The sequence below is a fragment of the Henckelia pumila genome, chromosome 4, assembly GCF_033568475.1.
Source record: "Henckelia pumila isolate YLH828 chromosome 4, ASM3356847v2, whole genome shotgun sequence".
Classification (NCBI taxonomy): Eukaryota; Viridiplantae; Streptophyta; class Magnoliopsida; order Lamiales; family Gesneriaceae; genus Henckelia; species Henckelia pumila.
This window is the reverse complement of record NC_133123.1, coordinates 61,529,603-61,544,034: the sequence shown is the minus strand read 5'-3', so window position 1 is coordinate 61,544,034 and position 14,432 is coordinate 61,529,603. Positions and strand designations below refer to the sequence as shown.

The following is a 14,432-nucleotide window of genomic DNA, read 5'->3' as shown; positions in this document are numbered from 1 at the left end:
GTTAGAAAGCAAGAACCTTTGTATATGTTGTTTTTGCCAAGTATTGATTTATACTTGAGAATTCATGTATTCTAGATCACTTGATATTAGTTTGAATGCATGTAAATTATCTAGAATCATGTTGAGAAGTTTATATGAAGTTGGTATGAGATTTGGAATCAAATTGTACAGCAAAGTTACATTGTTATTTTCTGAATAGGGTGCCCGCTCGATCGGGTGAACTTCACCGATCGAGCGAGGCCTGTATTTTGCAAGCAGAGAAATCCATTTTTCTTGGCCGCTCGATCGGTAGAAGTTCACCGATCGAGCGAGACCAATATGGATTCAGACCCGAGAGCTGGACTTTCTTGCCCGCTCGATCGGGTGAATTTACCCGATCGAGCGAGGTGCTCAGTTTTTTTAAAAAATAATAATAAAAAAAATTTAGCTCTTGGTTTGAATATTCTTTTATTGTTCGATTAATTGTTTATTAATCGTTAATTGCCCTAAGATGAGATTAGCAACCCAGGTCCCCACAGATACCTAGGGAGTCATGTAAGTGATGCTGCTAGATGCTTAAAATGACTGGTTGGGTACTATCAGACTTGAGTTTTCTGACGTTCTTATTATAAAGGAGTTGATCAATAAGAATGGAGCTATATGGGGTATGCTCACATAGGGGACTTGTTGATCCCGAATCACATGGAGATGTGAACCCACTGCTAGTTGTATCAGTGAACCATTGAGTGTCACACAAGTACTAGCTTTCTAGATCCCGTTGAGATTAAAATTAGTTCAATGTGTTGAACAACTTATAAAGGAGTTTATAAGTAAAATAAATTAGAAGTTTGACTTCTAAATTGGAGATTAAATGAAAAGTAAATTTTAATTTGTGAATGTGTTCCAAGATTAAAAGTTGACTTAAAATAATTAGTTTGTGAAAATGTTGATTTTCTAATCTATTATTTTGAACTTAATTAATTAATTCTAGAGTTGAATTAATTTAACACTAGTAGACTTTGTAATGTACAAATAATTAAATTAATTCAAGTGTTGAATTAATTAAACACTATTGAGTCTAGTAGAGCTCAAATTAATATAGTGTTGAATAATTATATACTAGTGGACTTGAATGAGTTCAAGTTAGATTTAATTAATTATTTAAACTTAATTGGGATTAAGTTAAATGTTTAATTAAATTAAATAAGTTCAAAATCATGTTTATATATTATATATATATATTCGAAATATATATATATATTCATGTTATATATATGTATGATGGAATTTGAAGGGTTGGAAGAAGGGTTGCAATTTTTCATGCAAGTCTTGCACTTTTCTTATGCATGGTTTAATTGTATCCATTTAATCCTTTACCTTTAATATATTATTATGAATAATATACACACATTATTCATTCCAATTTGGAGGAGAAGTGGCCGAACACTTCTTGACAATATTCTCCAAGTTTTCTTTCAATTTTTGAGGAAGAAGAAAAGGAAAATCTCAATGCAAAATTCTCTAAATATTCTAGTGCATATTTAGAGCGGATCTAGATCGTCTAGTCTTGGACCCAATTCGAAGGCTTGAAGTGTTGAATCCATTTTGAGCAAGGTGTGCTTTGGAAGCTTGTAGATAGTATCTACCACTTCAAGAGCCTAGTTGTTTATCAACTTGGTTGGAGCCATAAATCAATCTTTGAGATTGATAGGTAAAACTTCTAAACACCTTATGGTTATTTTATTTTGAATGCTACACAAGTGCTCGGATCTCTTTTGTTAAAAATTTTAATATTTCCACTGCGTTTCCGGGCACGAGTTAACTGATCACCTACAGTGGTATCAAAGCCTAAGTTACTCTTTTGTGTAGCATTTGTTTGATATTATGTTGAGGTCAATTTCTAACCGCATGAGAAAATCAAGATCTATCAATTTGGGGCTGTTTTTTGGAAAAATCTTTTTATAAAATGTTGCTGCCCATTTCGGGCAGCAGGGGCAGCTCACTTTTAATAAAAAAAATATTTTTTTTGGGTTGGCCGGAATCCGGCGACGGTGCTCCGGCAACGACTATGACGAATTTGGTTTCCAAAAGGTGTTTTGTGATATCCAAGTGTCATAAGCCCTAAGTTGTTGAGATTGTAAAAGTTGATATTTTTATGAAAAATTGAAATTTTAAAAATTGTGTATTTTCTCATAAAATAAATAATTAAAGTGGGACTTTGATTATTTATAGTAAATGGTGATTTACAAAAAATTCGATTATAAATAAATTAATTAGAAAGTAAATAAAGGTGTTTGTTTATTTTGTTAATTTAATTTATAATTGTGGTGGTTAGTGATTGAACCAAGAAATATAATATTTAATCAATTGATTATTTTGATAATTAATTGATGGTGTATGATATGTGATATTATGCATGAAGGATGATCAAAAGCCCAAGACCAATTTGCTAGGTGTATGCTAAGATATTTTGTGTTGAATGGTTGTAATAATTATCAAATTATAAAGTGGGCTTGGTTTATGGCTCGTTCCCACCCCATGAGATGTATCCCTATTTGCCATGGATATTTTAATGTAAAATATTTGATAGTGGAAGCTCAGGATTGGAAGATGGTGGGCCATGATGAATTATGAAGATCCAAGACATGTAAATATTGGAAGCTTATGTAATTGTTGCATTTGCATCCCATTCATTCCCTAAGAATTGGACCTAGACCCGGGTTTGGCTCACACGGGCCGAATATTTTTGGGGCGATTGATCATCCTTGTTAATTTACTGTTTATAATATATGCATGATATATTATAAATAATGAGTATGTGCGTTATTATTTTATAATAACAAAGTAGCATGAATCCGGCAAACATACGATCAAACATGGCGAGTTTTTAAAATTAACAATGAGACCATTTCAAAATTAAAAACCCTCATTTTGAATTAGATTCAAAATTTATATCAAGCCCGAAAAGGGGAATTATAAATTTGTTTATAATTTTCATGTCTTCCATCGACAATGGATGCATGATGAACGCTATCCGTATTCAATGCTCGGCTCATATTATTGGGGGCGCTTGGATGTTGGAAAGCTGTGACATCTATTGACATGGTGATGTGAACTACGTGGAACTCCCATGACTTCGTCTCATATTATTGGGGGAACTCATGGCGACCGTCCATTAAGGTTCGATATCGATGGGTAAGGCTTGACACGTAAAGATGAACGACGTTATATTATTGGGTCCTAATCAAGCGTGAGACAAAAGTTTACGTAAGGGTTGCATGGAGATGCAATTGGAAACTACTTTTTAAAAATTATGATTGGCTGATATTATTTGGGATCATGATTGGCTAATTGGACCTTATGTACCTAATGAGGAAAGGAGTTTCCCGTTTTCACTAGAGGGTAGTGAAAATATCAAAAACAGTGGGAGTAAAAATTTATAAAGTTAAAGTCCATACTTTATATCTTATTAAATATTTTAAAATAGTCATTGACATTTATCTGTTATTATTTTTCAGTACAAAGTTTTTGACAATGTCATCAATTCGCAATCCGTTATCTGCAATACTCGACAAACATATACTGACTGGTCCAAATTACCTCGATTGGCTAAGAAATCTGAAAATTGTCTTAAACTCGGAAAAGATTTCATATGCACTTGAAAAGTCGCCCCCTGCTAAGGCTCCGACTGGATGTAGCCCTGTTGAGCTACAGATTTACAAGGATTGGTGTGACCATGACTTGAAAACTAAGTGTTATATGTTGGGTTCTATGTCCAATAAACTGCAGAGGCGTTTTGAGGATGCTAAGAATGCTGCTGACATTCATTTGCATCTCAAAGAGCTCTTTGATGAGCAAGCACTCCTGCTTCGGCATGTACATTATATGTGTAGCTGCAAGAAATATCTCGACCAGAATGGTTCTGGAAATGATACGTTCTACATTGAAGTGAACATTTCACTTAACTCTTCTTCTTGGGTATTGGATACCGGCTGTGGCTCACATCTTTGTAATGATTTATAGTTGATGGCAAGAAGTAGGAGACTCAGGGATGGTGAGACCTTCTTGAGGATGGGCAATGGGGCAAGAGTTGCTGCCAAAGCTATTGGAGATGTTTACTTATTGTTGGACAATGATTTTAAGTTAATTTTGAGAGATGTTTGGTTTGTACCAGATTTGGTGAAAAACATTGTTTCCATTTCTATGCTTGATAAAGATGGATATTCTTGTTTATTTGGCAAAGGTGTTTGCAATATTTACAAGAATGAATGTTTAATTGGTACAGGACAATTGGAAAACGATCTCTATAATTTAAAATTGAAAGATATTCCTATGTATAATGTCCAAGAGATATCAACAACATCCAAAAGAAAACAAGATACTCTAAATCCGGCACACTTATGGCATGCTCGATTAGGTCATATATCTTTAAGAATGATGAACAAGCTAGTGGGAGAAGGCATGTTTGATATGTCTGATATTAATTCTCTTACTACTTGTGAACCCTTTCTAAAAGGAAAGATGACCAAAATTCCCCTTAAGGGCCATGTGGAGCGGGCCAAAGGACTGTTAGATTTGATCCATACAGATGTGTGTGGTCCACTTAGCATCACCACTAAGCACGGACATTCCAACTTCATCATCTTTACCAATGATTTCTCTAGGTATGGATATGTGTATTTAATGAAATACAAATCTGAAGCTTTTGAAAGGTTCAAAGAATTCAGAAATTAAGTGGAGAAACAATTGGGACGAAGCATCAAGGCACTTCGATCGGATCGAGGAGGTGAGTACGTGAGTGCTTAATTCCAAGAGTATCTTAGGGAGAATGAGATTCTCTCACAGTGGACTCCTCCTGGTACACCTCAGTTGAATGGTGTTTCAGAACGTCGTAACCGGACTTTGATGGACATGGTTCGGTCTATGATGGGGTTCACGGAGTTGCCGCCATCCTTTTGGGGATATGCGATTGAATTTGAGCTTCTCCATCTCTTAGACCGAGATACGCGCTGTAGGTATCGAGAAGAGCTTCGCGTGAGCAGGCTGAAGCTTCCGTAACTCTAAGCAGATCGAAAGTTATGTCCGTTTGAAACTGCAGCTCCTGTTCCTCCGATCCGCAATTCAAAAGACAAAAAAAAATAAAGAATTCCTTCACTATTGGGTGCGATCATACAAGCACTAATGCACCGGATCTCATCAGAACTCCAAAGTTAAGCGTGCTGGGGCGAGAGCAGTATTAGGATGGGTGAACCCCTGGGAAGTCCTCGTGTTGCACCCCTTTTTCATTAATTTCTTTTTTTCTTACTCGTACTTCTTGTTTTTCCAATTCCTCGCCGTCCTATTTCTGACTCTTTTAGTCCAATCCGCGGATAGAAAAGATGCAATTAGACTTAATCACACGACGTGAACATGCGATCTGGGTGACGCAGGCCGCTTCGGTGGGTCCCAGCGTGCCCTAAGGGAAAAACGCCCCAAAAGACCATCTCCGGGTTGTAATTTGAGCGTCTCCGTCTCTTAGACCGAGATACTTGCTGTTGGTATCGAGAGGAGCTTCGCGTGAGCAGGCTGAAGCTCCCGTAACTCTTAGCCGATCGAAAGTTATGTCTGTTTGAAATTGAAGCTCCTGTTCCTCCGATCCGCAATTCGAGAGACAAAACAATAAAGAATTCATTCACTATTAGGTGCGATCATACCAGCACTAATGCACCGGATCCGATCATAACTCCGAAGTTAAGCGCGCTTGGGTGAGAGCAGTATTAGGATGGCTGGCCCCCTGGGAAGTCCTCGTGTTGCACCCCTTTTTTTATTAATTTCTTTTTTTCTTACTAGTACTTCTTGTTCTTTCGATTCCTCGCCGTCCTATTTCCGACTCTTTCAGTCCAATCCACGGATAGAAAAGATGCAATAGACTGAATCATACGATGTGAACGTGCGATCTGGGTGACGCGGGCCGCTTCGGTGGGTCCCAGCACGACATACGGCAAAAATGCCCCAAAAGACCATCTCCATTTTGGAATTTGAGCGTTTATGTCTCTTTAAACGAGATATGATAGGTATCGAGTGGAGCTTCGCGTGAGCAGGCTGAAACTCCAGTAACTCTCAGCCGATCGAAAGTTATGTCCGTTTGAAACTGCAGCTCCTGTTCCTTCGATCCGCAATTCGAGAGACAAAAAAATAAAGAATTCATTCACTGTTGGGTGCGATCATACCAGCACTAATGCACCGGATCCCATCAAAACTCCGAAGTTATGCGTGCTTGGGCAAGAGCAGTACTAAGATGGGTGACCCCCTGGGAAGTTCTCGTGTTGCACCCCTTTTTTTATTAGTTTTTTTTTTCTTATTCGTACATCTTGTTCTTCCGATTCCTCTTCGTCCTATTTCCGACTCTTTCAGTCCAATCCGCGGATAGAAAAGATGCAATAGACTAAATCAAACGACGTGAACGTGCGATCTGGGTGACGCGGGCCACTTCGATGGGTCCCAGCGTGCTCTACGGGAAAAATGCCCCCAAAGACTATCTCCGGTTTTGAATTTGAGCTTCTCTGTCTCTTTGACCGAGATACGCGCGGTAGGTATTGAGAATAGCTTCGCGTGAGTAGGCTGAAGCTCCCGTAACTCTCAGCAGATCGAAAGTTATGTCTGTTTGAAACTACAGCTCCTGTTCCTCCGATCCGCAATTCGAGAGACAAAACAATAAAGAATTCATTTACTGTTGGGTGCGATCATACCAGCACTTATGCACCGGATCCCATCAGATCTCCGAAGTTAAGCGTGCTTGGGCGAGAGCAGTACTAGGATGGTTGACCCCCTGGGAAGTCCTCGTGTTGCAACCCTTTTTCATTAATTTCTTTTTTTCTTACTCGTACTTCTTGTTTTTCCGATTCCTCGCAGTCCTATTTCCGACTCTTTCAGTCAAATCCGCGGATAGAAAATATGCAATAGACTTAATCACACGACGTGAACGTGCGATCTAGGTGACGCGGGCCGCTTCGGTGGGTCCCTGCGCGCCCTACGAGAAAAACGCCCCGGAAGACCATCTTCGGGTTGTAATTTGAGCGTCTCCGTCTCTTAGACTGAGATACATGCTGTAGGTATCGAGAGAAGCTTCGCGTGAGCAGGCTGAAGCTCTCATAACTCTTAGCCGATCGAAAGTTATATCCGTTTGAAACTGCAGCTCCTGTTCCTCCGATCCGCAATTCGAGAGAAAAATAATAAAAAATTCATTCACTTTTGGTTGCGATCATACCAGCACTAATGCACCAGATCCCATCAGAACTCCGAAGTTAAGCGTGCTCGGGCGAGAGCAGTACAAGGATGGAAAACCAACTGGGAAGTCCTCGTGGTGCACCCATTTTTTCATTAATTTCTTTTTTTCTTACTCGTACTTCTAGTTCTTTCGATTCCTTACCGTCCTATTTCTGAATCTATCAGTCCAATCCGCGGATAGAAAAGATGCAATAGACTGAATCATACGATGGAACATGCGATCTGGGTGACGCGGGCCGCTTCGGTGGGTCCCAGCGCGACATACGAGAAAAATGCCCCGAAAGACCATCTCCGTTTTGGAATTTGAGCATCTCCGTCTCTTTAACCGAGATACGCACTATAGCTATCGAGTGGAGCTTCGCGTGAGCAGGCTGAAGCCCCAGTAACTCTCAGCCGATCGATAGTTATGTCTGTTTGAAACTGCAGCTTCTGTTCCTCCGATGCGCAATTCGAGAGACAAAAAAATAAAGAATTCATTCACTGTTGGATGCGATCATACCATCACTAATGCACCGGATCCCATCTGAACTCCGAAGTTATGCGTGCTAGGGCAAGAGCAGTACTAGGATGGGTGACCCCCCGGGAAGTCCTCGTGTTGCACCCCTTTTTTTATTAGTTTCTTTTTTTCTTACTCGTACATCTTGTTCTTCCGATTCCTCTCCGTCATATTTCCGACTCTTTCAGTCCAATCCGCAGATAGAAAAGATGCAATAGACTAAATCACACGATGTGAACGTGCGATCTGGGTGACGCGGGCCACTTCGGTGGGTCCCAGCGCAACCTACGGGAAAAATGCCCCCAAAGACAATCTCCGGGTTTTAATTTGAGCTACTCCATCTCTTAGACCGAGATACGCACTGTAGGTATCGAGAAGAGCTTCGCGTGAGCAGGCTGAAGCTCCCGTAACTCTCAGCAGATCGAAAGTTATGTCCGTTTGAAACTGCAGCTCCTGTTCCTCCGATCCGCAATTCGAGAGACAAAACAATAAAGAATTCATTCGCTGTTGGGTGCGATCATACCAGCACTAATGCACCGGATCCCATCAGAACTCCGAAGTTAAGCGTGCTTGGGAGAGAGCAGTTCTAGGATGGTTGACCCTTTGGGAAGTCCTCGTATTACACCCCTTTTTCATTAATTTCTTTTTTTTTTACTCGTACTTCTTGTTTTTCCGATTCCTCGCTGTCCTATTTCCGACTCTTTCAGTCCAATCCGCGGATAGAAAAGATGCAATAGACTTAAACACATGACGTGAACGTGCGATCTGGGTGACGTGGGCCGCTTCGATGGGTCCCAGCGCACCCTACGGGAAAAATGCCCCGAAAGACCATCTCCGGGTTGTACTTTGAGCGTCTCCGTCTCTTAGATCGAGATACATTCTGTAGGTATCGAGAGGAGCTTCGTGTGAGCAAGCTAAAGCTCCCGTAACTCTTAGCCGATCAAAAGTTATGTCCGTTTGAAACTGCAGCTCCTATTCCTCCGATCCGCAATTCGAGAGACAAAACAATAAAGAATTTATTCACTGTTGGGTGCGATCATACCATCACTAATGCACCAGATCCCATCAGAACTCCGAATTTAAGCGTGCCTGGGCGAGAGCAGTACTAGGAGGGCTGACCCCCTGGGAAGTCCTCTTGTTACACACCTTTTTTCATTAATTTCTTTTTTTTCTTACTCGTACTTCTTGTTCTTTCGATTCCTCGCCGTCCTATTTCCGATTCTTGCAGTCCAATCCGCGGATAGAAAAGATGCAATAAACAGAATCATACGATGTGAACATGCGATCTGGGTGACACGGGCCGCTTCAGTGGGTCCCAGCGCGACATACGGGAAAATTCCCCGAAAGACCATCTCCATTTTGGAATTTGAGCGTCTTCATCTCTTTAACCGAGACACGCAATATAGGTATCGAGTGGAGCTTCGCGTGAGCAGGCTGAAGCTCCAGTAACTCTCAGCCGATCGAAAGTTATGTCCGTTTGAAACTGCAGCTCCTGTTCTTGCGATCCGCAATTCGAGAGACAAAACAATAAAGAATTCATTCATTGTTGGGTGCGATCATAGCAACACTAATGCACCGGATCCCTTGACAACTCCGAAGTTATGCGTGCTTGGGTAAGAGCAGTACTAGGATGGGTGACCCCCTGGGAAGTCCTCGTGTTGCACCCCTTTTTTTATTAGTTTCTTTTTTTCTTACACGTACATCTTGTTCTTCCGATTCCTCTCCGTTCTATTTTCGACTATTTCAGTCCAATCCACGGATAGAAAAGATGCAATAGACTGAATCACACGACGTGAACGTGCGATCTGGGTGACGCGGGCCACTTTGCTGAGTCCCAGCGCGCCCTACGGGAAAAATTCCCCCAAAGACCATCTTCGGGTTTGAATTTGAGCTTCTCCGTCTCTTAGACTGAGATACGCGCTGTGGGTATCGAGACGAGCTTCACGTGAGCAGGATGAAGCTTCCGTAACTCTCAGCAGATCGAAAGTTATGTCCGTTTGAAACTGCAGCTCTTGTTCCTCCGATCTGCAATTCGAGAGACAAAACAATAAAGTATTCATTCACTAATTGTGCGATCATACCATCACTAATGCACCGGATCACATCAGAACTCCGAAGTTAAGCGTGCTTGGGCGAGAGTAGAATTAGAATGGGTGACCCCCTGGGAAGTCCTTGTCTTGAACCCCTTTTTCATTAATTTTTTTTTTCTTACTCGTACTTCTTGTTTTTCCGAATCCTCGCCGTCCTATTTCCGACTCTTTCAGTCCAATCCGCGGATAGAAAAGATGCAATTAGACTTAATCACACGACGTGAACGTGCGATCTGGGTGACGCGGGCCGCTTCGGTGGGTCCCAGCGCGCCATACGAGAACAACGCCCCGAAAGACCATCTCCGGGTAGTAATTTGATCATCTCCGTCTCTTAGACCGAGATACTTGCTGTAGGTTTTGAGAGGAGCTTCGCGTGAGCAGGCTGAAGCTCCCATAACTCTTAGCCGATCGAAAGTTATGTCCGTTTGAACTGCAGCTCCTGTTCCACCGATCCGCAATTTGAGAGACAAAACAATAAAGAATTCATTTACTGTTGGGTGGATCATACCAGCACTAATGCACCGGATCCCGTCAGAACTCCGAAGTTAAGCATGCTTGGGCTAGAGCAGTACTAGGATGGGTGATCCCCTGGGAAGTCCTCGTGTTGCACCCCTTTTTTTATTAATTTATTTTTTTCTTACTCGTACTTCTTGTTCTTTCGATTCCTCGCCGTCCTATTTCCGACTCTTTCAGTCCAATCCGCAGATAGAAAAGATGCAATAGACTGAATCATACGATGTGAACGTGCGATCTGGGTGACGCAGGCCGCTTCGGTGGGTCCCAGCGTGACATACGGGAAAATTGCCCCGAAAGAACATCTCCATTTTGTAATTTGAGTGTCTCTGTCTCTTTAACCGAGATACGCACTATAGGTATCGAGTGGAATTTCGCATGAGAAGGATGAAGCTCCAGTAACTCTCAGCCGCTCGAAAGTTATGTCCGTTTGAAATTGCAACTCCTGTTCCTCCGATCCGCAATTCGAGAGACAAAAAAATAAAGAATTCATTTATTGTTGGATGCGATCATACCAGCACTAATGCACCAGATCCCATTAGAACTCCGAAGTTATGCGTGCTTGGGCAAGAGCAATACTAGGATGGGTGACCCCCTGGGAAGTCCTCGTGTTGCACCCTTTTTTTTATAGTTTCTTTTTTTCTTACTCGTACATCTTGTTCTTCCGATTCCTCTCCGTCCTATTTTCGAATGTTTCAGTTCAATCCGCGGATAGAAAAGATGCAATAGACTGAATCACACGACGTGAACGTGCGATCTGGGTGACGCGGGCCGCTTCGGTGGGTCCCAGCGCGACATACGGGAAAAATGCCCCGAAAGACCATATCCATTTTGGAATTTGAGCGTCTCCATCTCTTTAACCAAGATACGCACTATAGGTATCGAGTGGAGCTTCGCGTGAGCAGGCTGAAGCTCCAGTAACTCTGAGCCGATCGAAAGTTAAGTCCATTTGAAACTGCAGCTCCTGTTCCTCCGATCCACAATTTGAGAGAAAAAAAATAAAGAATTCATTCACTGTTGGGTGCGATCATACCAGCACTAATGCACCGAATCCCATCAGAACTCCGAAGTTATGCGTGCTTGGGCAAGAGCAGTACTAGGATGGGTGACCCCCTGGGAAGTCCTCGTCTTGCACCCCTTTTTTTATTAGTTTCTTTTTCTCTTACTCGTACATCTTGTTCTTCCGATTCCTCTTCATCCTATTTCCGACTCTTTCAGTCCAATCCACGGATAGAAAAGATGCAATAGAATAAATCGCACGACGTGAACGTGTGATCTGGGTGACGCGGGCCATTTCGGTGGGTCCCAGCACGCCCTACGGGAAAAATGCTCCCAAAGACCATATCCGGCTTTGAATTTGATCTTCTCCATCTCTTAGACCGAGATACGCGCTGTAGGTATCGAGAGGAGCTTCGCGTGAGCAGGCTGAAGCTCCTGTGACTCTCAGCAGATCGAAAGTTATGTCCGTTTGAAACTGCAGCTCCTGTTCCTCCGATCCGCAATTCGAGAGACAAAACAATAAAGAATTCATTCACTGTTGGGTGCGATCATACCAGTACTAATGCACCGGATCCCAACAGAACTCCGAAGTTAAGCGTGCTTGGGCGAGAGCAGTACTAGGATGGGTGTCCCCCTGGGAAGTCCTCGTGTTGCACCCCTTTTTCATTAATTTCTTTTTTTCTTACTCGTACTTCTTGTTTTTCCGATTCCTCGCCGTCCTATTTCCGACTCTTTCAGTCCAATCCGCGGATAGAAACGATGCAATAGACTTAATCACACTACGTGAACGTGCGATCTGGGTGACGCGGGCCGCTTTGGGGGGTCCCAGTGCGCCCTATCGGAAAAACACCCCAAAAGTCCATCTCTGGGTTGTAATTTGAGCGTCTCCGTCTCTTAGACCGAGATACTTGTTGTAGGTATCGAGAGGAGCTTTGTGTGAGTAGGCTGAAGCTCCCGTAACTCTTAGCCGATCGAAAGTTATGTCCGTTTAAAACTGAAGCTCATGTTCCTCCAATCCACAATTCGAGAGACAAAACAATAAAGAATTCATTCACTATTGGGTGCGATCATACCAGCACTAATGCACCGGATCCCTTCAGAACTCCGAAGTGAAGCGTGCTTGGGCGAGAGCAGTACTAGGATGGGTGACTCTCTGGGAAGTCCTCGTGTTGCACCCCTTTTTTTATTAATTTCTTTTTTTCTTACTCGTACTTCTTGTTCTTTCGATTCCTCGCCGTCCTATTTCCGACTCTTGCAGTCCAATCCGCGGATAGAAAAGATGCAATAAACTGAATCATACGATGTGAACGTGCGATCTGGGTGACACGGGCCGCCTCGGTGGTTCCCAGCGCGACATACGGGAAAAATGCCCCGAACGACCATCTCCATTGGAATTTGAGCGTCTCCATCTCTATAACTGAGATACGCACTATAGGTATCGAGTGGAGCTTCGCGTGAGCAGGCTGAAGCTCCAGTTACTCTCAGCCGATCAAAAGTTATGTCCGTTTGAAACTGCAGCTCCTGTTCCTCTGATCCGCAATTCGAGAGACAAAAAAATAAAGAATTCATTCACTGTTGGGTGCGATCATAGCAGCACTAATACACCTGTAACGCCCCAAAATTAGCATAACCGAGATTTTAAGAAATAAATATTGATAATTGGAAATTAAGAAATTTGAGGACTTAATTGATACTTGATTAGGGTTTGAATTGCAATTATTGGAGAAGTTTGGGGACCAAAGTGCAAAATGGAATATATATATATATATATATATATATATATATATAATGTTGGAGTTAGTGGGTTGACTAATCAACACCCATTCATTTTCTTCCTCTCCCTCTCCCAACAAGAACCGAGAACCCCAACCTCCATAGCCGCCCATCTCCAAGCTTTCTCCATCGATTTTGTGCTCGATCCGACCGGTAGATTTTTATTTCGAAGGTGGTTTCGCGATCCCGGCAACAAGGGCTTCATTTTAACGTAAGTATTTCTTTGATTGGACATACTTTATTTTTCGGATGTTGTTGGAATCGAATGATTTTTGGATATGTTGTTCTTGGGCTAGCATAGATCGTGTATTCGAAGTCGGTTTGGAAAAAGAACGAAGTTTGGATTTATTATGAATTTTTGAAGGTTAATTCGAAAATGGGTATTTTGAGATTGGTTGGGATTGAGTTTAATTGGAGGAATGATTGTTTTTATGAGTTGTTTGGATGGATATATTGATTATTGTATTTCCGGATATTCGAATTTATAGCCGTTATGCCGCCGGTTCGAGTTTTGAATATTGTCTCATTTGAATTGATCGATTTGGGTTTTGTTTGAATAGAGAAGTTGATAACGGGCCTATATTAATCTTCATTTCAGATTTGGTTGAAGTTAGTTGGGCTTGAACAAGAATTGAAGGTTGATTCATTGGAAGTTGAAGAACGGTTTGTATTGAATTTTATTTCGAAGATTGATTGACTTGAATAGTTGAATGAATATTGATTGAGAAATTATTATTGGTGTTGAATTCAAGATTTGGAGCACCAATCGGATCGAAGAAAAGGTAAATGACGACATCGAGTTCAAAGGGATGATGTAGTGACCCTTACCCAGATCACCTACTAAACAGAACTTAGGCATGCAATTAACTTAAGAAAACAGATATCAGAATAAAACTGCGGAAACCAATAACATTATACAATCCCAAGAAAAGGAATCTGTAATTATCCAATAATATACAACCAAATCGAATAGCTGTATAAACCCAAACAACAGTAATAAAGCCTAGACGAAGCTCCAGCTGGCCAACCACTGACTAGCCCCTCCTGGATCCACCCTCCTCGTCCAATCGCAAACCTGCCCCATGGAATAGGGTGTCCAGAAAATACAGAGTACGAGACGTGAGCATAAAACGCTCAGTGCGAGAGTATGAGTATACATGCATGCAAAGTGAACTCCCTATAGACTCGAGGTCAAGGATCAGATAACAGAGACAGACCGGGCCCTGGTATGTAGCACGCTGTGCCGTCGCTTCAGGAGGTGGCTCCCATACCGAGATAACTGTGGATACGCCGGACCCAAATCGATGGAAGTCCAT

The 14,432-nt window shown here is 41.9% G+C and overlaps 11 non-coding genes and 4 pseudogenes across 11 annotated transcripts; all 15 read left to right on the top strand.

Moving 5' to 3' along the window:
• The first annotated feature begins 5,138 nt into the window (after window positions 1-5,138).
• On the top strand, window positions 5,139-5,257 carry LOC140868940 (5S ribosomal RNA). The gene has a single exon (XR_012146336.1). It is a non-coding gene; the product is annotated as a 5S ribosomal RNA (ribosomal RNA).
• A 401-nt stretch (window positions 5,258-5,658) lies between these two features.
• Window positions 5,659-5,777, top strand: LOC140869585 (5S ribosomal RNA; annotated as a pseudogene).
• Window positions 5,778-6,174: 397 nt separating this feature from the next.
• LOC140868072 (5S ribosomal RNA) lies at window positions 6,175-6,293 on the top strand. Its single transcript, XR_012145507.1, has one exon. It is a non-coding gene; the product is annotated as a 5S ribosomal RNA (ribosomal RNA).
• A 400-nt stretch (window positions 6,294-6,693) lies between these two features.
• Window positions 6,694-6,812, top strand: LOC140869771 (5S ribosomal RNA). Its single transcript, XR_012146808.1, has one exon. It is a non-coding gene; the product is annotated as a 5S ribosomal RNA (ribosomal RNA).
• A 399-nt stretch (window positions 6,813-7,211) lies between these two features.
• LOC140869067 (5S ribosomal RNA) lies at window positions 7,212-7,330 on the top strand. The gene has a single exon (XR_012146459.1). It is a non-coding gene; the product is annotated as a 5S ribosomal RNA (ribosomal RNA).
• A 400-nt stretch (window positions 7,331-7,730) lies between these two features.
• LOC140868658 (5S ribosomal RNA) lies at window positions 7,731-7,849 on the top strand. Its single transcript, XR_012146065.1, has one exon. It is a non-coding gene; the product is annotated as a 5S ribosomal RNA (ribosomal RNA).
• A 401-nt stretch (window positions 7,850-8,250) lies between these two features.
• Window positions 8,251-8,369, top strand: LOC140868694 (5S ribosomal RNA). Its single transcript, XR_012146099.1, has one exon. It is a non-coding gene; the product is annotated as a 5S ribosomal RNA (ribosomal RNA).
• A 400-nt stretch (window positions 8,370-8,769) lies between these two features.
• On the top strand, window positions 8,770-8,888 carry LOC140869688 (5S ribosomal RNA; annotated as a pseudogene).
• Window positions 8,889-9,289: 401 nt separating this feature from the next.
• Window positions 9,290-9,408, top strand: LOC140869708 (5S ribosomal RNA; annotated as a pseudogene).
• Window positions 9,409-9,808: 400 nt separating this feature from the next.
• Window positions 9,809-9,927, top strand: LOC140869684 (5S ribosomal RNA; annotated as a pseudogene).
• Window positions 9,928-10,326: 399 nt separating this feature from the next.
• Window positions 10,327-10,444, top strand: LOC140869082 (5S ribosomal RNA). Its single transcript, XR_012146474.1, has one exon. It is a non-coding gene; the product is annotated as a 5S ribosomal RNA (ribosomal RNA).
• A 401-nt stretch (window positions 10,445-10,845) lies between these two features.
• On the top strand, window positions 10,846-10,964 carry LOC140868798 (5S ribosomal RNA). Its single transcript, XR_012146199.1, has one exon. It is a non-coding gene; the product is annotated as a 5S ribosomal RNA (ribosomal RNA).
• A 399-nt stretch (window positions 10,965-11,363) lies between these two features.
• Window positions 11,364-11,482, top strand: LOC140868495 (5S ribosomal RNA). Its single transcript, XR_012145910.1, has one exon. It is a non-coding gene; the product is annotated as a 5S ribosomal RNA (ribosomal RNA).
• Window positions 11,483-11,883: 401 nt separating this feature from the next.
• Window positions 11,884-12,002, top strand: LOC140869561 (5S ribosomal RNA). The gene has a single exon (XR_012146788.1). It is a non-coding gene; the product is annotated as a 5S ribosomal RNA (ribosomal RNA).
• Window positions 12,003-12,402: 400 nt separating this feature from the next.
• On the top strand, window positions 12,403-12,521 carry LOC140870281 (5S ribosomal RNA). Its single transcript, XR_012147250.1, has one exon. It is a non-coding gene; the product is annotated as a 5S ribosomal RNA (ribosomal RNA).
• Window positions 12,522-14,432: the final 1,911 nt, after the last annotated feature.